This window comes from Hypanus sabinus, chromosome X1 (genome assembly GCF_030144855.1).
Source record: "Hypanus sabinus isolate sHypSab1 chromosome X1, sHypSab1.hap1, whole genome shotgun sequence".
In the NCBI taxonomy this organism is placed as follows: Eukaryota; Metazoa; Chordata; class Chondrichthyes; order Myliobatiformes; family Dasyatidae; genus Hypanus; species Hypanus sabinus.
The window spans coordinates 39,957,591-39,981,120 of record NC_082738.1 but is presented as its reverse complement, the minus strand read 5'-3'; the positions used below and the strand labels follow the sequence as shown (position 1 = coordinate 39,981,120).

At 40.4% G+C, this 23,530-nt stretch overlaps 1 protein-coding gene across 6 annotated transcripts in view; it reads right to left on the bottom strand.

The window, feature by feature from the left end:
- The window catches only part of LOC132384860 (thyroid hormone receptor alpha), a 459,686-nt gene that overhangs the window by 227,153 nt on the left and 209,003 nt on the right, over positions 1-23,530 (bottom strand). The window lies entirely within an intron of this gene.

Sequence of the window (23,530 nt, the reverse complement as noted above, 5' to 3'; positions counted from 1 at the left end):
GAGTCTGATAACAGCGAGATAGAAGCTGTCTTTGAGCGATTATAAGTACTTCCCAATTTACAGACAAAATCTTTATTTGGACATCTGTAAAAACAGAACGTGTCCATGAACTGTTCAGTCTGAATTGGTATCAACTGCAGGAAGAGCAAAGCATGTTCTTTGACAACTGGCTCAAATGGTCCTCCATCCCTTTCAACGTCAGGTCTGACTACCTGAAGGTGCCAAGGACCTGGTTCAGAGTGGCCAAACTCTGTAACAAAACTTGTCTGGAGTGGATGGTAAGACTATCAAAAATTCAGACTGTGCGAGCGCACTCCCTCTCAATAACTGGCACGGACCTGGTTATCAGGCATGAAGTGCTCTCTCTACTGCTGTATTTGGCATGTGTCTCATCCATCCACTCCTCCCGGAATAATCCACACGGTCATGGGGCAGAACGTACAAATCCTTACAGACGGCGGTGGGGTTTGAACCCAGGTCACTGGAACTGTGAAGTGTTATGCTAACAGGTATGTTGCCCATGAAGTAGTGCTGTGCTGAAGTATGTACTGAAGCTTGGTGCAGCCAATGCAGTAGCTTTGTGGCAGAGGAACTCCTATCTCAAGTCCTTTAACTACTGGACATCGACAGGCTGGGTCCAATGTGGGGGCCCCATAAATATCTACAGTTTGCATCACCCCAGAGAGCCATATGTGTGGCAATGATGCTCAGTGCATGAAATGGTGTTAACAGTACTAATGTATTGAACCAATGACTTGGTGAATATATACACTGAACCACACTATGAATGTAAATGGCCATGTACTGTTTTTTTCTATACTAGTATTTGTTTTTTTTATTTTTCATTCTTTCATTCTTTCTAAACAAATCTTATTATTTATTTAGAGATAAAGCATAGCAATAAGTCCTTCTGGCCCAACAAGCCTGCGCCACCCAATTACACCCAAGTGACCAATTAGCCTTCTGACTCATACATCATCTGATAAATAGCCCTCCATTTTTCTATCATCCATGTGCCATGCATCTTTCAAAGTTCAAAAGTAAATTTATTATCAAAGTACATATATGTCACCATATGCAACCTTGAGATTCATTTCCTTGCGGGCATACTCAGTAAATCCAAGAACCATAATAGAATCAATAAAAAACCACACCCAACAGGGCGGGCAAACAACCAATGTGCAAAAGACAACAAACAATGCACCTTTATGTATTAATCCATATTTGTGAAATAGCATTTCCAAAAATGATATAACGGCCTTCAGAGTGCATTGTATTTGACTGAGTACCTTCAGCTTGTCTCATGATTGATTGTATTTCATGTCAGTGTAGATGATGGCATCCCCACTGTAGGTCTGATACATTAAGCTGCTATTGACAATACCCTTTTCTCCAGCATTTGTATTTGTACCTTGAAACTTTGCTGTTCCTTGCCAGTCCCAGCAAAACTATACAAGGCCAGTCCTGCTGTATCTGAATCATTTTCAAGGTTATCCAGACTTCCTTTGTGTAGATGCCTATTAGATAAATTCCCTCTCCATGCAAGGTAGCATTGAACTGCTTTGCCTAGTTGTCTGCATATGATCATACTTGCCTTTGCTCTACGTCTTTCCTTCTGACAAATAAAATGCTGCCTCCTTAAAGCAGCACACTTACAACATCTAATTCCCATTGCATCTGAAGTAATCACTTTTTTCATGTGTGGAACTTTCATCCTGGCTTCTGAATATGAACTATAGTCAGTTTTGTGCCTGATGATGTTTGAAATCCCTTGGCAGCTTTAATGGGTTACCATCAAGTTTGCAAATCAGGTCAAACTTAAGACTTTGCCTGTCCAACAAGTTTTGACGGCATCTCTTCATTGTTGAAGCAACACTTCCACAGTGCAAGCTTAAAAATTCATCCAAGTTCCAATGCGTGAACAATTTTTTTCCCAATAACTGCTTCCCCTTGTCTTTAATTCTCTACACATAATTTGTAACTCCGCTATTTTAAATGGCTGTGGATTTAAATTTTCATCAAATTTTTGCACTGCCTCTGTGAATATAATATCTTTGGCTTTCTGTGGGACGACTGGATTGGTAAATGTGTGGTCAGTCTCAGCCCCAATCTCAGTGGAAAGAGAATCAGAATCAGGTTTATTACCACTGGCATATGTTGGGAAATTTGTTGTTTTCCAGCAGAGGTATGGTGTAATACATAATAATATCTACAAATTACAATAAGAAATATATACAGTAAATATTGGGGTAGTGGCCTATTCATAAACACTACCCCAATATTTTTGCTCTCTTTTTATCTTTGCATTCTTTTGGTAGGCATACACAGTGCCTGTGCATATTCAACATAATCCCAGCAACACACACAAAATGCTGGAGGAACTCAGCAGGCCAGGCAGCATCTATGGAAAATAAGTACAGTCGACATTTCAGGCCAAAACCCTTCCAAATTCAACATAATCCTCTTCTCCAAGTATATCGTCCTTTCCATCCTCTGCTTATGCACAATTTGCCTGTTTGCACTTGAACCAATCCCACCCCAAACAGTGATACTGATGCAGTCAGGGCTTATCTACCCTTTGCTCATTTGTCTCATGAGTCCATTGTCTTTTTCAACAGCTACCATGTACAAAGATTTACTGACTCTCTAATGTAGGTGTTGACGCTTGAGCCATATTTTTCTCTCTGACTCTCATGGAGCACTACAACACAGAAACAGGCCCTTCAGCCCATCTAGTCTTTGCCGAATTGTTATATTGTCTAATCCCATTGACCTGTACCTGGACCATAGTCCTCTATACCCCTCTCATCCATGTACTTACCCAAACTTCTTTTAAATGTTGCAATTTAACCCACACCCACCATTTGCGCCAGCAGCTCATTCCACATTCACATCAGCTCCTGAGTGAAGAGGTTCCCCTTAAATATTTCATCATTCACCCTTAATCTATGACCTCTAGTTTGAGTCTTACCCAACCTCAGTGGAAAAAGCCTTCCTGCATTTACCGAGTAACTCTCTCATAATTTTGTATACATCTATCAAACGTGGCCTCATTCTCCAACACGCAAGGTAAAAAGTTCTAATCTATATATCCTTTCACTATAACTCCAATCCTCACGTCCTGAATGTTGAAAAAACAACATAGACCGTAGAACAGTAGTCCGCAGTACAGGATGTTGTGCCAACCTTTTAACCTACTCTAAGATCAATCTAACCCCCCATTTTACTTTCATCCATGTGCCTATCTAAGAGTCTCTTAAATGTTCCTAATGTACCTTCCTCTACCACCACCCCTGGAAGCACATTGCATGCACACACCATCTAACAGCACCCCCCTACATCTTTTGCACTAAGGAGATGCCATATGCCAATCAACATTAGGGCAGTTGAAGTCATCCATGAAAATAACCCTGTTATTTCTGCACCTTTTCAAAATCTACCTCCCGATCTACTCCTCAGTGTGTTTGTTACTATGGGGGGGGGGGGGATAGAATACTTCCAATAGAGTGATTTCTCCTTTACTGTAACTGATTTCCACCTACATGCATAGACAATCCCTTCACGATATTCTCCCTTTCTGCAGCTGTTATACTATCCATCCCCCAACACTTTTACCTCAATCTGTTCCTTTTTTAAACATCTAAACCCCAGAACATCCAGCAGCCACTCCTGCCCTTATAACAGCCAAATTTTCACAATGGCCAGATTATACTTCCATGCACTGATCAATGCTGTAAGTTCATCACCCTTGTTCCTGATACTTCCTGTGTTAAAATTGGCACACTTCAACCCATCCAAATGACTGCAATTATGCTCTAGTTACTGTCTACCCCTCCATTCTTTCTACAATCTGTATGTACCATTATACCAACTACCCCTTATCACTCTAGTTCTTATCCACCTGACAAACAATTTTAAACCGTCCCCAACAGCTCCAGCAAACCTTTACTGCCCTGACTAATCAAGAACCTATCAACCTCCACTTTAAATATCCTCAATGACCTGGCCTCCACAGCTGTCTGAGCCAATGAATCCCACAGATTAACTACCCTCTGGCTAAAGAAATTCCTCCTCATCTTTGCTCTAAATGACATCCCTCTATTCTGAAGCTGTGCCCTCTGGTCCTAGACTCCCCCACTATAGGAAACATCTTCTTCACATCCACTCTATCTGGGCCTTCCATTATTCAATAGGTTTCAATGAGATTCCTCCTCATTCTTCTAAACTCCAGTGGTACACATCCAGAGCCATCAAACACTCTTCATACATTAACCCTTTCATTCCCGGAATAATTCTCATGAACATCCTCTTGACCCTCTCCAATGCCAGCACATCTTTTCTTAGATAAGGGGCCCAAAACTGTTCACAATATTCCACGTGTGGTCTGACCAATGCCTTATAAAGCCTCAGCATTACAGTACTGTACAGAAGTCTTAGGCACACATATATATACACACACACACACCTTGGGTACCTAAGACCTTTGCACAGTGATGTATTTGTCAATGTGGAGGTGAGAGTGAGTTTGTAAATCTGGCTGGAATAAACAATGTTGGGACTGGTGAGGGTAGAGTTCAGCGTGGAGGGCAGGGACAGGGGGCAGAGAAGGAGTACCAGGGGTGGGGTGGGGCGCAGCATGGGTGCAGACACTACCTGCCCCTCCACCTATCTTGTATCATATGCAAACTTGGCCACAAAGCCATCTATTCCATCACTCAAATCATTGACATATAACGTGAAAAGAAGTGGTCCCAACATTGAACCCTGTGGCCAACCAGAATAGACCCTCTTTATTCCCACTCTTTGTCTCCTGTCAATCAGTCAATCTTCTATCCTTGCTATATTCTTTCCTGTAATTCCATGGGCTCTTAACTTGTTAAGCATACTCGTGTATAGAACCTTGTCAAAGGCCTTCTGAAAATCCAAGTAAACAATATCCACTGGCGTTCTATGTCTGTTCTGCCTGTTATTTCCTCAAATAATTCCAACAGATTTGTCAGGTAAGATTTCCTCTGAAGGAAACTATGCTGACTTTGGCCTATATTATCACGTGCCTCCAAGTACCCCAAAACCTCATCCTTAGTAAAGGACTCCAATATCTTCCCAACCACTGAAGTCAGGGTAACGGGTCTATAATTTCCTTTCATCTGTCTCCCTCCCTTCTTAAAAAGTAGAGTGACATTTGCAAATTTCCAGTTCTCTGGAACTATTCCAGAATTTAGTGATTCTTGAAAGACCAGTTGACTTACCTACCTTTAGACCTCTCAGCTTCCCAAGCACCTTCTCCTCGGTAATAGCAACTACACTCACTCCTGCCCCCTGACACTCTCGAATTTCTGGCACACTGCTAGTGTCTTCCACTGTGAAGAGTGACATGAAATACTTATTAAATTTGTCTGCCATTTCTTTGTCATTCACTGGAAAATTATGCTGGAGAAGTACTCTTGCCTCTCTTTTACTCTTTGTATATCTGTTAAACATTTGGTATCCTCTTTTTAAATTATTGGCTGGCTGACCTTCATATTTCATCATTTCTTTCCTTACATTTTTTTAATTGCCTCCTGTTGGTTTTTAAAAGCTTCCCAATCTTCTAACTTCCTACTATTTTTTCCATATTACAGTATATACCCTCTTTTTTGCTTTTATATTGTTTCTGACTTCCCTGGTTGTTCATCCTCCCATTAGAAGCCATGGTTGGTTCATCCTCCCATTAGAATGCATCTTCATCTTTGGGATGTATTTACCCTCCACTTTCCAAATTGCTCCCAGAAATTCCAGCCATTGCTGTCCTGTCATCATTGCCTTTCAAACTCCTTTGGCCAGCTCTTCTCTTATACCTCTGTAATTCTCTTTACTCCACTGCAATGCTGATACATCTGTCTTTAGATTCTCCCTTGCAATCTGCAGGGTGAATTCTATCATATTATGACCACTGCACCCCAAAGGTTCCTTCACCTTAAGCTTCCTAATCAAATCTGGTTCATTACACAAGAGCCAATCCAGAATTGCCTTCCCTCTAGTGGGCTCAACCACAAGCTGCTCTACATATTTCTTCTCTTGGGATCCAGCTCAAACCTGATTTTCCCAATCTACCTGGATGTTGAAATCCTCCACGACTTTCATAACATTGCCCTTTTTACCTGCCTTTTCTATCTCCCGCCGTAATTTGTATCCCTCATCCTGGCTATTGTTCAGAGTTCTGTATACAACTCCCATCAGGGATTGTTTACCCTTGCAATTTCTTAACTCTACTCACAAGGGTTCTACATTTTCTGATCCTATGTCACCTCTTTCTGAGGATTTGATTTCAACGTTTACTGACAGAGCCACCCCACCCCCTCTGCCTACCTGCCTGTCCCTTCAATTCAATATGTATTCTTGGATGTTAAGCTCCCAACTATGATCTTCTTTCAGCCACAATTAACTGATGCCCATAATGTGATACCTGCCAATCTCTAACTGCACTATAAAATCATCTATCTTATTCTGTATTCTGCATACATTCAAATGTAACAACTTCAGTCCTGTATTCATCTCACCCTTTTTGATTTTGCCCCTTTGTTAACACTTCATCCCGACTGCAACTTTGTCCTTTCACCTGCCTCACCTTCCTCACAGTCTCACTACGCACTGCATCTACTTGCATACCAAACTGCAGCTCAAAGGTTATTGGTCCCCCTCAACTTCAGGAGTAACACATCCCTTTTATGCAGGGCACACCTTCCCCAGAAGAGATCTCCATGATCAACAAATCAGAAATCCTGCTCCCTTTACCTATTCTTCAGCCATGTATTCATCTGCCAAATCATCTTCTTCTTCTGCTCACATGCAGATATGCAGAGATTACTGCACTGGAGGTCCTATTTTTAAACTTCCTACCTAGCTCCCAATATTCTCTTTTCAGGACCTCATCTCCTTTCCTACCTATCTTGAGGTTTGTAATCTGTGCTGTCTATCAGCAATAATAAGCAGGAGCTTCAGAGCATTTATATAACCATTGTTATTTTCTGAAGCTGATACACATCGGTTGTCATGACTATCCTTGTAATCAATTGTAGTGTATTTGGAGACACGAGAGATTACAGAATGGTGACAAGGAGGCATACAGGAGTGAGATAGATCAGTTGATTGAATGATGTCACAACAACCTTGCACTCAACATCAGTAAGACCAAGTGTGGTAAACTACATATACCTGTCTGGACATGCCCCTCTGCTGACTGCTCATGTGGCTCCTCCCACAGACCCTTGTATAATGGCAATTGGGGCACTGCTCCTCCCTCAGTCTCCGAGATGTCGTGCTCCCTTTTGCTGTTAATAGAGCCTATCGTTCACTTCCAGTCTCCGAGAGTTATTGATGGTACATCACCAAGTAAATAATTGTAGACTTCAGGAAGGAGAAGTCAGGAACATACACCAGTCCTTATCGAGGGGTCAACAGTGGGTGAGCAGCTTCAAGTTCCTGGGTATCAACATCTCTGAATATCTTTCCTGGGCCCAACATAATGATGGCATGACCAAAGAAGTCATGCTGGCTACATTTCATTTGGAGTTTGAAGAGGTTTGATATGTCATCAAAGACTGCAATAAATTTCTACAGATACACCGTGGAGAGCATTCTAACTGGTTGCATCACTGCCTGGTATAGTGATATTAAGCCAAGTCACTTAATTTTTGCCATCGCTCTAACAGCCATCTATTCGTTGCATTGCCTCTCTGGATTACCACGATCCACATCATCTTCATCAATGATTTAGCACGTGACAAAATAAATCCCACATCCTGCCTGAGGCCCATGCTCACAGTTTTGCAAGCAGGATCTCAGAAGTAATGGAGATGCCTATGTCTATATAGATCAGCTTGATAATAGATCACTTGTCCCAACTACAGCCCATTCCCAACCAAAGGCTCCACACCTTCCTTCACGCTCTCTCACTGTGCTTCATTCGACAGCTGGATATAGAATAAACACACAGCAGCTCACCCATAAAATAACGCCAATAACTTTGTCAGGATATTGTGGGATATTTATTTATTTATATATTTATTCACCATACCTGTGGTTTTTAACAACTGTCGTCCTGTGCTGCAATGTGATTGTGTGCTTTGGATACTGTTTTATGGATAATCAGAAATATATCATCAGAGAGGTACAGGGACATGACTAACATATCCACCCAAAAAGCAAACAATTAATTCTGAAATGATGCTCATTTTGGGGCCCTTTTTCTGAAATCTAGGTCAAACAGCAAATTAGGAGGACTGAATTTACTGGAAAACTAAATATTGCTTTACTTATATAACAACTATTCAGTAACCCTCTTCTATTTGGCAGCTGCTGATTGTGAGAGATTTGTTCGAGCAGACTGTTTGGCAACCACACAGTGCAAAGACTGAAAAGCAAACTTGTTAGCGGAGAGAGAGGTTTAGGACTCTTGAAAGCTTTTCAGCTATTTAACTCTGAATAGAAATTAGCCTCTTTATCATTTCTTTTTCTCTGAGCCTCTCTTTTATTAGTTCCATTCAGCTTATATCAAGCTTTTTATTTTCTCCCCACCCCCCAAAAAATTTAGGAACATTTTTGTACTTGTTTTCTTTTCCACTCCTGCCCTCTTGTCAGCCCTCTTCACTGGAGCTGCTGGCTATTGCTGCAAGTTTCACATGGAGCTGGGTTCCTTTTAATCTAAGACCACATCAGATGGTGTCCTAGTATTTATAATGTGAGTTGGAAATGTTAACTGTGTTACCTAGTATTCACAGTATAGAGACAGGCTTTTTAGAATATGAAATGTCAAGCCAATGCATAATTGTTATATCCAAAACTGCAAGACACTAAGTCAGAAATTGCATGAACAATGGGTTTCAAATCAACCCGCATTGGATTGAAATAATAAAGCAAAACATTTCTTCATGGTAAAACAAGCAAGAGCTGCAGAGTTGCAGAGAGGCCCCGTTTGTATTTATGCTCCATGTAAGATGTTTTTCATTCTCTTCTTCATCTGAATCTATCAATATCTCTTTTTGTTCTTTTCTCAAGGAGAGCATAAGGCAGTAGAAGATAGAGGTCTCATGGTTCCTCATGTCTGCTCTGTCACTCCGCAAGATCATAGCTGGACCTGATCTGCCCTTAGCCCATTCCACAATTATCCTTTTTTACCCCATATTGACCAAAAATTTATCGATCTCTTTCTCAAGTATATTCAATGATTCAACTTCCACAGATCTCTGGGGTAGAGAATTTTAAGGCTCACAATTTAATGAGAAAGAAAACTTCTCCTAATCTTAACATGTGGCCACTTATACTGAAAGATAGAACATAGCACAGTTCGGACCATTCAGCCCACAATGTTGTGCCGATCTTTAAGTCTACTCAAAGATCAATCTAACCCTTCTCTCCCGCATAGCCTTTCATTCTTCACTCATCAATGTGCCTAGAAGTCTCTTAAATGTCCCCAATGTTTCTGCCTCTACCAGCACCCCTGGTGGCATGTTCCACACATCCTCGACCCTTTGTGTAAAAAAAAACTACCTCTGACATTCCACCCTGCACTTACCAACCACTTTAAAATTATACCCTCTCATATTAGTAATTTCCACCCTGGGAGAAAGTCTATGGCTGTCCATTCTGTATGCCTCTTATCATCTTAAGCACCTCTATCAAGTCACCTCTCATCCTCCTTGAGAAAAGCCCTAGCTAATCCAAGTAGATTCCTGGTACTCTAATCCAGGCTGCACCCTCTCTAAAGCTTCCACATCCTTCCTATAATGAGGTGACCTGAACTGAAACAATACTCCAAGTGTGGTCTAACCAGAGTTTTATGGAATGCAACATTAGCTCATGGCTCTTGAACCCAATTCCCCATAAGAAAAAGAGAACCAAATAGTCCCTCAATTTCTAGCTTCCCCTGAAACTATCATAACCTACTTTGTCAAGACATCTGAGAATCTTACATGTTGCAATAAGATCATCTCACATTTTCCAAGTACTCATGGGAGCAAACCTATATTATCCCCATATATCCATTTATCTTCTTCTTAAAGACATCCATGCTATTCTCCTCAATTGTGATTTCTATATTCTTTCCACCTGAAACCAAGTGGCAAATGTTCTATCTGTAGCACAAAACCCTCCACTGCCTCAACTCAGCCTGAGTCCTGAACTTAATGGTGCACCTACGAACGTAAGTGTCATGTGTAGTCTCTCCCATGACCATATGACACACTCATTATTGCTTAAGAGAATTTCTGCACAACTATGTTTCCTATGTTAAAATGCTCGTGCTCCTCTGCTGTTGTAACCCGTCCACTTCAAGGTGTAGATATATTGTGCATTCAGAGATGCTCTTCTGCACACTGCCATTGTAACACATGGTTATTTGAGTTACTGTTGCCTTCCTGTCAGTTTGAACCAGTCTGGCCACCCCCCTCTGATTCCTCTCATTAACAGGGTGTTTTTGCCTACAGAACTACCACTCACTGGATATTTTTTGTGTATCCTGCCTTTTTCTGTAAATTCCAGAGACTGCTGTGCATAAAAATCCCAGGAGATCAGCAGTTTCTGAGATACTCAAACCACCCCATCTGGCACCAACAATCATTTCAAGGTTAAAGTCACATTTCTTCCCCAATCTGATGTTTGGTTGAACAACAACTAAACCTCTCGATCATGTCTGTGGGCTTTTATGCATTGAAATGCTGCCATATGATTGGCCAATTAGGTATTTGCATTAATGAACTGGCGTACCTAGTAAAGTGGCCACTAAGCACAGATTACACCTTCTCCCAAACAACTTTGCTCCCTTAACTGGGTGGGATTTGATGGGAGTTTTAGAACAACTATCACAGGCAGAACCTGCGCCAGAACTTTAATGAGCCACTTAAAAGACTTGAGGAACTCATTTTATGTGCCAAAATTCTGAGGTATTAGACAACCTAAATTTTTTAAATGGAAGTGTAAAAGAATGTTGATAATGGGTGGCATGGTAGCAGTTATTGCAACACTTCACAGTGTCACCGGTAAGATGTGGCTTCAATTCCTGCTGCTGTCTACAAGAGTTTGTATGTTCTCCTCCAGGCCCTCTGAATTCCTCCCACATTTCAAATATGTACAGTTAGGGTCAGTGAGTTGTGGAAGTGCTTTGTTGGTGGCTCAGCAAAATCCTCGCTGATTTGTTTCGACACAAACGACACATTTCACTGTATGTTTTGATGTAAATGTGACAAATTAAGTTAATCTAAATCTAATCTAAAAATGCTGATGGAATACATTCAGATTTCTTTTTCATGGAGCATAAACTGTGGGACTTGAAGGAACTCCATGAACTATTGGCCACAATGCCTGTATTTAATTCAATTCATTGAGAATTATAGTTATTTATGTGATGGTGGTCATTCAGTTCAAGACTCCATACATACATATTTTATATTCATTCACTGGATATGCACTTCACTGGCAAGTCCAGCAGTCATTTGCCAGTCTTTTGATTGCTTCCTGCAGGGCAACTAAAAGTCAACCTCATTGTTAGTCTCTAGAATCACAGATAATCTGACTGGATAAAGCCAGTGGGTTTCCTTTCTTGAAAGGCATTCATGAACAAGATGAGTCTTTATAACATCTATTAGTTTTACAGTTGTCATACATATACTAACTTTCTAATCCTAGATTGATTTGAAGACTTGAACATATTTTCTTTGCTTTGCTGAATTCACAAATGCATGTTCCTCTATCCACGTACAGGCCACTGCACACTGTTGGATTAGGTAGTGGAATTGTTATTTTTCTAGCCTTATTTTGTAATTTAATTGTCCTAATTATCATATATTCATCTATATACATGTAATGATCCAGTCAATTTTCTGGTAATTGTAGTATGACTAATTCTGTATGTCTTCTCAGTTTTTCTGCAGCAGGTGTCACATCACTTGAGTCAGACTATTTTGTAGGGTAATTGTTAACACTGGAATTTTGCTTATCTCTAATCTGAGTACCGAACAACTGCAGCATCATTTTCTTGGTCCTCTTTTTTTGTTTTTTTAAAATTCTTGTAACACTTAATAAAATGGCTGTACCCACCACGTTTTATCTTGACTTCCGAAAAACGTTGGATCAATATGATACAATAGGGTCTTTCAAGAAACTCCTGGACAGGTACATGGAGCTTAGAAAAATAGAGGGCTATGGGCAACCCTAGGTAATTTCTAAAGTAAGTTGTTACGTACTCGTGACACATGACAGTGGTGCCCTTGTCACGTAACTGGGGTTGAAGCTGTACTGGACTTGAGGTATTGGTCTTGTGATGGTGGAATGACGTCATTTTCCCGCCAGTAGAGATCATGTGATGGGTTTTATTTACAGGTTATAAAAGGTAGACCCCACCCTGTGAGGAGGGGCAGTTCGTGGCTGGATTTGCCAGGTTGACTTCATGCCACTGCGTGTTTTAAGTGATGACGCAGTTTAGTTGAAGGATGAAGTTTTTATTTAATGTCTAAAGTTTAAGAGGTCATTGCCAGCAGGTTCTTTATGATTCTGCTAGTTCGAGAAATTAGAGGAGAGTGAAGATTCGAAGTTGGAAGTTACAGACCGAGGAGAATCGCTTTCTACGGTGAAACGGGGCCGACCTTTGTTTGATCCTTATTTGGAAGGATTTCGTTGACTATCTTCGTGTTAATCCCTGGGTTTACCAGAAAGGATTGAAGGTAGTGGAGAAGGAAAGGTCAGTGCCTTTAAGCCGTTCTGTTTCGTAAATTCTTCGTGGGAAGTTCGACGTCGGGGATCGGAGCCAAGCGACGTGAAAGAGAACCTAAATCGTCCTATAAAGTCTCTCCTTTTTAAAATGGACCGTGAGCATATCGAACTTTTGGCAATACCACTTTAAAGAACTGTTTTTGGCAATGCCACTTTTAAGAACTGTTTTTGCAATATCACTTTAAGAACTGTTTGGGCTGCCGCTCAGCAGCTGTTTCTGGTTACGGTAGTGTTTGTTTACTTTTGGGGGGTTTGTTTTCTGTGTTTAATAAACGTGTTGTTTGTTATAAGAAACCCTTGCCGAACTCATATATTTATTGTTGCCTGAATACGTAACAAAGTACATGTTTGACACAGCTTTGTGGGCCAAAGGGCCTGTATTGTGCTATAGGCTTTCTATGTTTCTAATATCACCAGACCCAACAACACTAAACAAGTAACTTAATCACTTTGCTACCATTTTTTTACATGTATTGTGCCCTCAATAAGATTTCCACTGAACATTTATCACAATGAAATCACAATTTATAAAGATCAGATGCAAAAGAGAAATCTCCCCTCTTTCTCAAGGAGCATGGTCTCAGTCTATTTCTTGTGTCTTCCTTGAAATATACTCTCATGGGCAACTAACACAAGGTTTAGCTTCAAAGTTCAACGCCCATTGCAATGGGAAATATTAACATTGGGTGACTCACCATCTGGAGGAGCTGTCCTGTGAATGAAAGTTTGCTAAGATACTGTCAAAGTTCAGGGTGCATTGTAAGACACTTACAGTAGAAATCTTACTGTTCTTGACAATTGAGGTTTTAAAAAAAAGCCTCTTGATTTTCTGCATGAATTCAGAACTGTGAGATAGACTAGAGAAAACAGAATTGAGTGTTTCCTTCCCACTAATGATAACATATTGAAATACAGGCAATTAGGCCACTGCATTCCCAAAGGGGGAAAGGTTTCGGTATGACCCTTTCTTCCTTTGCAGGCCTGGAGTAATCACTTTCAGATCATCAGCCTGAGGAAAATTTGATTAGATTAGCCAGTTTATTGTCATATACACCAGGATGCGATGAAATTCCTTGTTCTCATGAAGATCGGTAAGCAAATTGTGTATGTGTTAATAATAAATACAAGGATAAATATAGCAATAATCACAAAACAGCTGAATGGTGCAAGGCTATTAGTGCAGTCTGAAATAGAGCAAAAAGAATTTCTAAATTGGGAATGACAGAACATCCTAGAAAAATAGAATCAAGAATCTCCCCTTTTCCAATGAGGTATTGACGGTGTCTGTGTTTCTGTATTTTCATTGGTAATTCTCTCATCTCATTTGGTGACATCCACAAAAGCAAATTCTACAACCCTAGAGTGATCAACCAATCACTCCATTCAATATAAACAGAACAAGCAATAAAGCAACTAAGAATAACTTAGTAAAATACTCTTAAGCCAGTTTAATCTCTGATTAAACTAATGTCCTTATTTTCCACTAAGAGGAGTTCCTTCCCTGCTCTTACTAAAGGAGATAAAAGTGGGATCACTACTCCCTTGTAGTCATAGGGTCATAGGAGACCATTACAGAGGATGTCGCCAGCAAACAACGCGGCCAAGGGCGCCATCCTCCAAACGGTTCATGAAACTATTTCTTTCGCTTTCTTTTTCTTTTCTCTGCTACTGTTGGGCCTGTGATCTACATTTTCGTGGTGTGTTTTTCAGCCCATTGAGCAATTTGGGGCACTGCTGCAATGGTGTTCGGTGAGGTTTCGAGTGAAGCGGGCGACCTCAAGGTCAAGAAGCCTGGAGACCATGATCGACTCCATTTCTCACCAATTAAAGTGTTGAGGAAGATTGAAATCATCGAGGATGAGAGCGGAAGGCAAGCAGGTGTTCAGCGCAGTCTACCAGCCTCTCACTCGCTGCTGCCAGAGGAAGATGTCTATGTGTCACTGCTCCTCTCTCCCTGTCGCTTGATGCTCCCAGAGGAAGGTCCTTGAGTTTGAATGGTCTCTCTCTCTCAATACTGTCGGAGGATGGTACAGGAGTCCTGGATATTGGGCAAGGTTTAGTCGACGCGGTTTGCGGATTGACGGCTGTCGTTCACGTTATGATAACCTTCTGGTCTTCAGTTGCTCCCTTTTTTGTTGCTATTGTGTGCGAGTTTTGATCAGGCGGTCTGCAGATAATGAACAACACGGTGCTAGATTGAACTGAACTGAGCTGTACCGAATTTGCCTGGGCTCTTTCGATAACTTTGTGGGTTGCCATTTTTATATTCTGTGTCCTTTGCTCGTTTTTTTTGCTGTTTTCATGATTTGTTTTATTTTGCATGTTGGGGGTTTGATGTTTTTCTTTGAACGGGTTCCATGGTTTTCTTTGTTTTGTGTCTGTCTGTGGGAAGACAAATCTCAGGGTTGTATACTGCATACATACTTTGATAATAAACGTACTTTGAAATGTGAATCTTGATCTTGAGTAGAGAATAATAGAGCATCGAAACAGGCCCTTTGATTATTTCATCAATGCCAACCAAGATTCCCATAAGTCCCTGTCTGATTTACGTCCCCCTAATTCTTTCCTATCCATGTAACTGTCCAAATATCTTTTAAACATTGTTATTTTACCCCTCAATTACTTCCTCTAGTGTTGAGGAACAGCACTGAGGCAGAAGTACAACCCCTTTCACTTTCTTAGTGTATTTCCTAGTATGACAGATATACTTGATATCTACGTCTCGCTCTTCTCTAGGAAGCTGAAGGAAGCACTTGATTGAAATTCTATGCTGTTTCAATGGCAGCAAGACTCCTTAGAAGCAGTGACATAGTTTTCTGCTACAAGACATTTATGATGATAAAAAATACTGGAAAATATTAGCAGATCAAGCCATATCTGTGGAAAGAAAAACTGTCAATACTTTGTTTTTGTGATTCTACTTCAGAAACCCAGTTTTTCTACTTTTGCTTCAGATTTTCAGCATTTGCAATTTTTTAAAAATATATATTTATTGTTATGGTGTTCTGTAATTAGGCTTTACTTCCACATTTCTTTTGTTTTCTAAGCAAAACTGACAGGATGTTCAATTCTGGTGGACTGTATAGAACTCAGGTCAAAATAAATGGATGCTGCACAATTGTTGTGTTTAAAAGTGTACCATCAGAAGGACAGAGCTGAAACTCGACTTTTAAGGGTCATGGTAAGTTGGGGGGGGGGTCATGCTGCTTGGGGTATCTGGCTGATGGTTGACTGATGATAAAGGGAGGAAGAATGAGACTTGTCACAATCAGGAAATGCAATAAAATTGCAGCTGGTTCATTGAGTTCAAGTTCAAGGTTATCTTCATGGTCATACATAGCCAGGGTATAAATGCCATGAAAAATGAGCTTTTTACAGCAGCAGCCAGTACATTACATACATTACATAACCTTAAATTAACATTATATTTCACTTTTGTGAGAGATTTAGCAAAAATGAACTTAACAACATGAATGCAAGTTGAGGGAAATATAGTGCAAGGTAGTATTAGAGTTTTTCAGGGTGGTTCAAGAACCTCATGGCAGCGAGGAAAAAGCTGTTATTGATCTTTGAGGTGTGAGTCTTCAAATGTCTGTACCTGATGGCAACAATGAGAAGAGGGGCATGATCTGAATTGCGGGATCTTAATGGTTAATTTCACCTTCCTGAAACATTGCCTCTTTTACATGGTGGGGAGCTATATCCACAATGGATTTGGCTGAGTCCAACACCCCCTGTAGCCTCTTGTGTTGCTGTGCATTGCAATTCCTACACCAGTCTATAATGCAATGAGTCAGAATACTTTCCAGTGTACATCTGTAGAAGTTTGTCAGAGAAAGGGAGGGAGGGAAGGGGAGGATAATTCTCCCCTTGGGATTCGATTCCATACCAGGATGTTTCCTTCTGGCATAGAAAGCTATAACAGTGTTGAAGGGAATAGATACTCTGCTGTGTCACTGATAGCTGTGGTGTGGGTGAGGTCAGGGGCCTGTTGAGGTGGAGATAACACCTGTCAGAAGATTTTAATTATCCTTAATATTTTTATTTTTGATGGCTTTGGACATGTTGAGAGATATATTTTTTATTGCTGTGTTCTCTGACTTTTGAAGGGCAAAGCTAAACTTGAGCCTTTCATGTTTTATTTTGGTCCAGATGACAAAGCTGTCAAATCATCTTTGTTCCCTGATCTTGAAACACTAACATCATGAGCCTCACTATTTAAAAAAAGTACACTCAGTGGCCACTTTATTAGATACCTCCTGTACCTAATAAAGTGGCCACCGAGTGTACGTTCATGGTCTTCTGTTGCTGTAGCCCACCCACTTCAAGGTTCAATGTGTTATGAGTTCAGAAATGCTCTTCTGCACATCACTGTTGTAACACAAAGTTATTTGAGTTACTGTCACCTTCCTGTCAGCTTAACCAGTTTGGCAGACTCGGGGGGCCGAATGGTCTACTTCTGCACCTATTGTCTATTAATAAGGCATTTTCACTCACAGACTGCTGCTCACTGGATGTTTTTGTTTGTTTTTCACACCATTCTCTGTAAACTCTAGACAGTGTTGTGTGTGAAAATCCCCGGAGATCAACAGTTTCTGAGATACTCAAACCACCCCATCTGGCACCAACAATTATTCCATGATTAAAGTCACTTAGGTCACATTTCTTCCCCATTCTGATGTTTGGTTTGTACAACAACTGAACCTCTTGACCATGTCTGCATGTTTTTATGCATTAAGTTGCTGCCACATGATTAGCTGATTAGACATTTACAAGTGTACAGGTGTACCCAATAAAGTGGCCACATAAAAATTCCCTGTGTGGCTCCCACAGAAACAACCCATTGAATCTAACCAGTCCATACTGGCATTTATGCTCAAATCAACCTCCTTTAATCTTTTCTCAACTAGATCAATCAGCATTATCCTCTCTACACTTCCTCCTCATATCCTTTTCAGCCTCTAATTAAATGAAACTGTACCATGTGCTTAAACCACTCCCTGTGGTAGTATTCTAAATCCTCAACACCATTTGGGTATAAGTGATTCTTCTGGATTCAATTTCCTTTTGAATCAGTCAAAATTATTTCAGAGACAAGCGTGCAACAATATTTACACTGTGAACTGATGAAACACATAAAATTAATCCAAGAACATTTTCATGCCCCTTTGTTTGGCTCAATGTCAAATTCTGGAATCATAAAATCATACAGTAGAATATCACAGCACAGAAAGAGGCCCTTTGGCTAATCCAGTCTGTGCCAGCTCTTCTGAGGAACAATCTAGTTAATCTAAAAGGGGGCATTTACAATAAAAGACACCCAACGTCCGGGTCACCTCTTCTCACTGCTACCATTGGACTGGAGGTAGAAAAGCTTGAGGTCCCACATCACCAGGTTCAGGAACAGCTACTTTCCTACAGCCATCAGGTTCTTGAACCAAACTGCACAACTCTAACACTTACCCCAGTAACAGAACACCACAGACCACTGTTTGCATTCCTGTGGCTTGTTGCTGATTGTGCTTTTTGAATTAATGTCTTGGTTTTGCAGTCTTTTTTTCCTTCACTGTTCTGTATAATTGATGTTCTGTGTGCTGTTTGTGTCTACGTGCCTGAAATACTGCAGCAAGCACCTACACTTCACCGTGCTTGTGCACATGAAAATAAACTCGATTTGACTTGAATCCTGTTCTCTGCCTTTTCCCCATTCCCCTCCTGTTTTGGTCTCTTTCAAGCATTTATGAGATTTCCTATTGATGAATACTATTAAGACAACCCTGTTTTGCTGGAGAATGCATCTTTAAAGCACGATGAATTAAAAATGCTGGGTAGATGTAAGAGAGAACGGTCTCCCGTTAAAGTCCCATTTTTTTGCACAATTTGCCTTCTTTTGCACATTGGTTGTTCGTCAGTCTTTATGTACAGTTTTTCATAAATTCTGTTGTATTTCTTTATTTTCCTGTAAATGCCTGCAATAAAATGAATCTCAAGGAAGTGTATGGTGACATGCACATACTTTGAAAACAAATTTACTTTGAATTGGACTTTAAGTCAGTGAAGGCTGGTTTCTAAACTGCACAAATTCACCTACATGTCACAGAGTTAAGACAGGAGTCCTTGAATGTCCTTTCCTCATTGATGTGGTTTTGAACTCAAGTCGCGGTATTAAAGGTTTAAAAAAACAGCCCTCTGCTGTATGCAGTAAACAAGTGACATACGTATTCTGAAACGCAATTCCATTGAATTCAATGAAACTCAGAAGAGCAGTTCAACATGCATAATATAACTATTATGATAATTATTATAATAATTAATATAATATATAATAATTATACAGTACACATTGTGCATTTAGTGCAGTCAATATAGGACAAATTTCTAGGTCTTTCATCAAAAATGGGTTTCAAACCCAGTTTTGAAGTTAAATCAAAGACAAATATGAGATATTAAGGGTTAAGCCCATTTGTTATGCCAGTACAATACAGATCAAATTTTGTACGCCAGTAAGATCATCTGCTGATGATGGAGTGCAGATATGTACATTTTCAAATCGGCAGCTCAACTGGAGATTGGGCTTAAGCTGTTGTTTTGGAATCAACTGAAAGAAACTCAGTGTATCGCCAGCACAGACTGTTAGCTTTCACATGAGCAGCTGCCAAGGGCTGAAAATCGCTTCACTTCTTTTGGAAAACCACCTCTACCTTCATAAAATCTCCACATGTCTCTCACTTTCCAGTTAATGAAGATACACCAGAGGTTGTTTGCCCGGGCGTCTGTTAGTTCGGGGAGGCCAATTTTTCTTCTGTGAAGATTGGTGGTAGTGAGACAGAACCCTCTTCAAGTAACTTCAATAGAAGTCAAGGAAGGATAAGATGGACACTGGGCATGGATGCATTATCTCTCTTCTTACACAACTGCACAAAGACAATATCTAACCCTGTGATGCTGTCTTTGTCAATCTACAAATGTGTTTTGTGATCCAAGACACATGTACAAACCCATTTCCAGAAAAGTTGAGATATTTTCCAAAATGCAATAAAAACAGAAATCTGTGATATGTCAATTCACGTGAGCCTTTATTTAACTGACAAAAGTACAAAGAAAAGATTTTCAATAGTTTTACTGACCAACTTAATTGTATTTTGTAAATATACACAAATTTAGAATTTGATGGCTGCAACACACTCAACAAAAGTTGGGACAGAGTTAAAATAAGATTGAAAAGTGCGCAGAATATTCAAGTAACACCGGTTTGGAAGACTCCATATTAAGCAGGCTAATTGGTAGCAGGTGAGGTATCATGACTGGGTATAAAAGTAGTGTCCATCAAAGGCTCAGTCTTTGCAAGCAAGGATGGGTCGTGGCTCACCCCTTTGTGCCAAAATTCGTGAGAGAATTGTTAGTTCAAAAGGAACATTTTCCAACGCAAGATTGCAGAGAATTTAGGCCCTTCAACATCTACAGTACATAATATTGTGAAAAAGATTCAGAGAATTCAGAGACATCTCAGTGTGTAAAGGGCAAGGTCGGAAACCATTGTTGAATGCGCGTGATCTTCGAGCCCTCAGGCAGCACTGCCTAAGAAACCGTCATGCTACTGTGACAATTATAGCCACCTGGGCTCGGGAGTACTTTGGAAAACCATTGTCACTAACACAGTCCGTCGCTGCATCCAGAAATGCAACTTGAAACTGTATTACGCAAGGAGGAAGCCATACATCAACTCAATGCAAAAACGCCGGCGGGTTCTCTGGGCCCGAGCTCATCTCAGATGGACCGAAAGACTGTGGAACCATGTGTTGTGGTCAGATGAGTCCACATTTCAGCTAGTTTTCAGAAAAAATGGGCGTCGAGTTCTCCTTGCTAAAGATGAAAACGACCATCCTGATTGTTATCAACGAAAGATGCAAAAGCCAGCATCTGTGATGGTATGGGGGTGCATCAGTGCCCACGGCATGGGTGATTTACATGTATGTGAAGGTATCATTGACTCTGAGGTGTTTATTAGGATTTTAGAGAGACATATGTTGCCATCAAGGCGACGACTCTTCCCGGGACGTCCAGGCTTATGTCAGCTGGACAATGCCAGACCACATTCTGTGCAGGCTACAACAGAGTGGCTTTGTAGACACAGAGTGTGTGTGCTTGACTGGCCTGCTGCCAGTCCAGATCTATCTCCTATTGAAAATGTATGGCGCATCATGAAGAGGCGAATCAGACAACAGAGACCACGGAATGTTGATCAGCTGAAGTCTTATATCAAGCAAGAATGGACAAAATTTCCAATTGCAAATCTACTACGATTAGTATCCTCAGTTCCAAAATGATTAAAAAGTGTTATTAAAAGGAAAGGTGATGTAACACAATGGTAAACATGCCTCTGTCCCAACTTTTGTTGAGTGTGTTGCAGCCATCAAATTCTAAATTTGTGTATATTTACAAAATACAATTAAGTTGGTCAGTAAAACTATTGAAAATCTTTTCTTTGTACTTTTGTCAGTTAAATAAAGTTTCACGTGAATTAACATATCACAGATTTTTGTTTTTATTGCATTTTGGAAAATATCCCAACTTTTCTGGAAATGGGGTTTGTACATGTAGACAGCAGATATAAGTACATCTGTGTACTGCATCTGCTTCCGTCGATTTATTTGCATCAGCCATGTTCTTAGTAAATGGTGGAGCAGGCTCCCTGGGTCAAATGACATTCTCCCCTTCCTTTTATTTCTTACATGTTTCAGTCTGTGTTTATCTATGGAGTGAGTTTTTAATGCATCTGAAAGAAGCTCTGTTTATCATCAACACAAACTGCTCACCTTCACATAAGCAGCTGCCAGAAGATGAAAATATATATGCTTTTTCCACATCTACTGTGTAAGAGCATATCTGTGACAGTCTGCATATGTGTGTGTGTATAGGAGTATATATGTTTGCATGTGTGTCGCAGTTTTATTGCTTGTGAATGAATGTTCGTGTTTGAAAATATGTATGTGCACATGCATAATTGTGTCTGTGTTTGGGAGTCAATGTAAGTCTTTAGAGTATGTATGTGAATGTGTACATGAGGGCGGCTATCTGTATTTATTTATGTGTGTGAGTAAAGAATGTGTGTGAGAGAATGTGTATCTTTGTGTGCAAGAGGACATCGTGTGCATGCATGTGTGTCTGTGACAGTATATATTTCTAAGTGTTTGTGAGCATCTGTGTTTGAGTGTGTATGTATGTGTGAAATGTGTGTGTGTGTGTATGTCTGAATGTGTGTGTGTGTGTGTGTGTGTGTGTGTCTCTGAATGTGTATGTGTGTGAAATGTATGTGTGTGTATGTCTGACTGTGTGTGTGTGTCTGAATGTGTATGTGTGTGTGTGTCTGAATGTGTATGTGTGTGTGAAATGTGTATGTCTGAATGTGTGTGTGTGTCTGAATGTGTATGTGTGTATGTCTGAATGTGTGTGTGTGCGTCTGAATGTGTATGTGTGTGAAATGTGTGTGTGTGTATGTCTGAATGTGTGTGAGTGTGAAATGTGTGTGTGTATGTCTGAATGTGTGTGTGTGAAATGTTTGTGTGTGTGTGTCTGAATGTGTATGTGTGTGAAATGTGTGTGTATGTCTGAACGTGTGTGTGTGTGAAATGTGTGTGTGTGTCTGAATGTGTATGTGTGTGAAATGTGTGTGTGTGTCTGAATGTGTATGTGTGTGAAATGTGTTTGTGTGTATGTCTGAATCTGTGTGTGTCTGAATGTGTATTTGTGTGTATGTCTGAATGTGTGTGTGTGTGTCCGAATGTGTATGTGTGTGTGTCTGAATGTGTATGTGTGTGCATGTCTGAATGTGTGTGTGTGTGAAATGTGTGTGTGTGTGTCTGAATGTGTATGTGTGTGTGTGAAATGTGTGTGTGTGTGTGTGTGTGTGTGTGTGTGTGTGTGTCTGAATGTGTATGTGTGTGTGAAATGTGTGTGTGTGTCTGAATGTGTATGTGTGTGTATGTCTGACTGTGTGTGTGTGTCTGAATGTGTATGTGTGTGTGAAATGTGTATGTCTGAATGTGTGTGTGTGTCTGAATGTGTATGTGTGTATGTCTGAATGTGTGTGTGTGCGTCTGAATGTGTATGTGTGTGAAATGTGTGTGTATGTCTGAACGTGTGTGTGTGTGAAATGTGTGTGTGTGTCTGAATGTGTATGTGTGTGAAATGTGTGTGTGTGTCTGAATGTGTATGTGTGTGAAATGTGTTTGTGTGTATGTCTGAATCTGTGTGTGCCTGAATGTGTATTTGTGTGTATGTCTGAATGTGTGTGTGTGTCCGAATGTGTATGTGTGTGTGTGTCTGAATGTGTATGTGTGTGCATGTCTGAATGTGTGTGTGTGTCTGAATGTGTATGTGTGTGTATGTCTGAATGTGAGTGTGTGTCTGAATGTGTATGTGTGTGAAATGTGTGTGTGTATGCCTGAATGTGTGTGTGAAATGTTTGTGTGTGTGTGTGTCTGAATGTGTATGTGTGTGTGTGAAATGTGTGTGTGTGTGTGTGTCTGAATGTGTATGTGTGTGTGAAATGTGTGTGTGTGTCTGAATGTGTATGTGTGTGTATGTCTGACTGTGTGTGTGTGTCTGAATGTGTATGTGTGTGTGTGTCTGAATGTGTATGTGTGTGTGAAATGTGTATGTCTGAATGTGTGTGTGTGTCTGAATGTGTATGTGTGTATGTCTGAATGTGTGTGTGTGCGTCTGAATGTGTATGTGTGTGAAATGTGTGTGTGTGTATGTCTGAATGTGTGTGAGTGTGAAA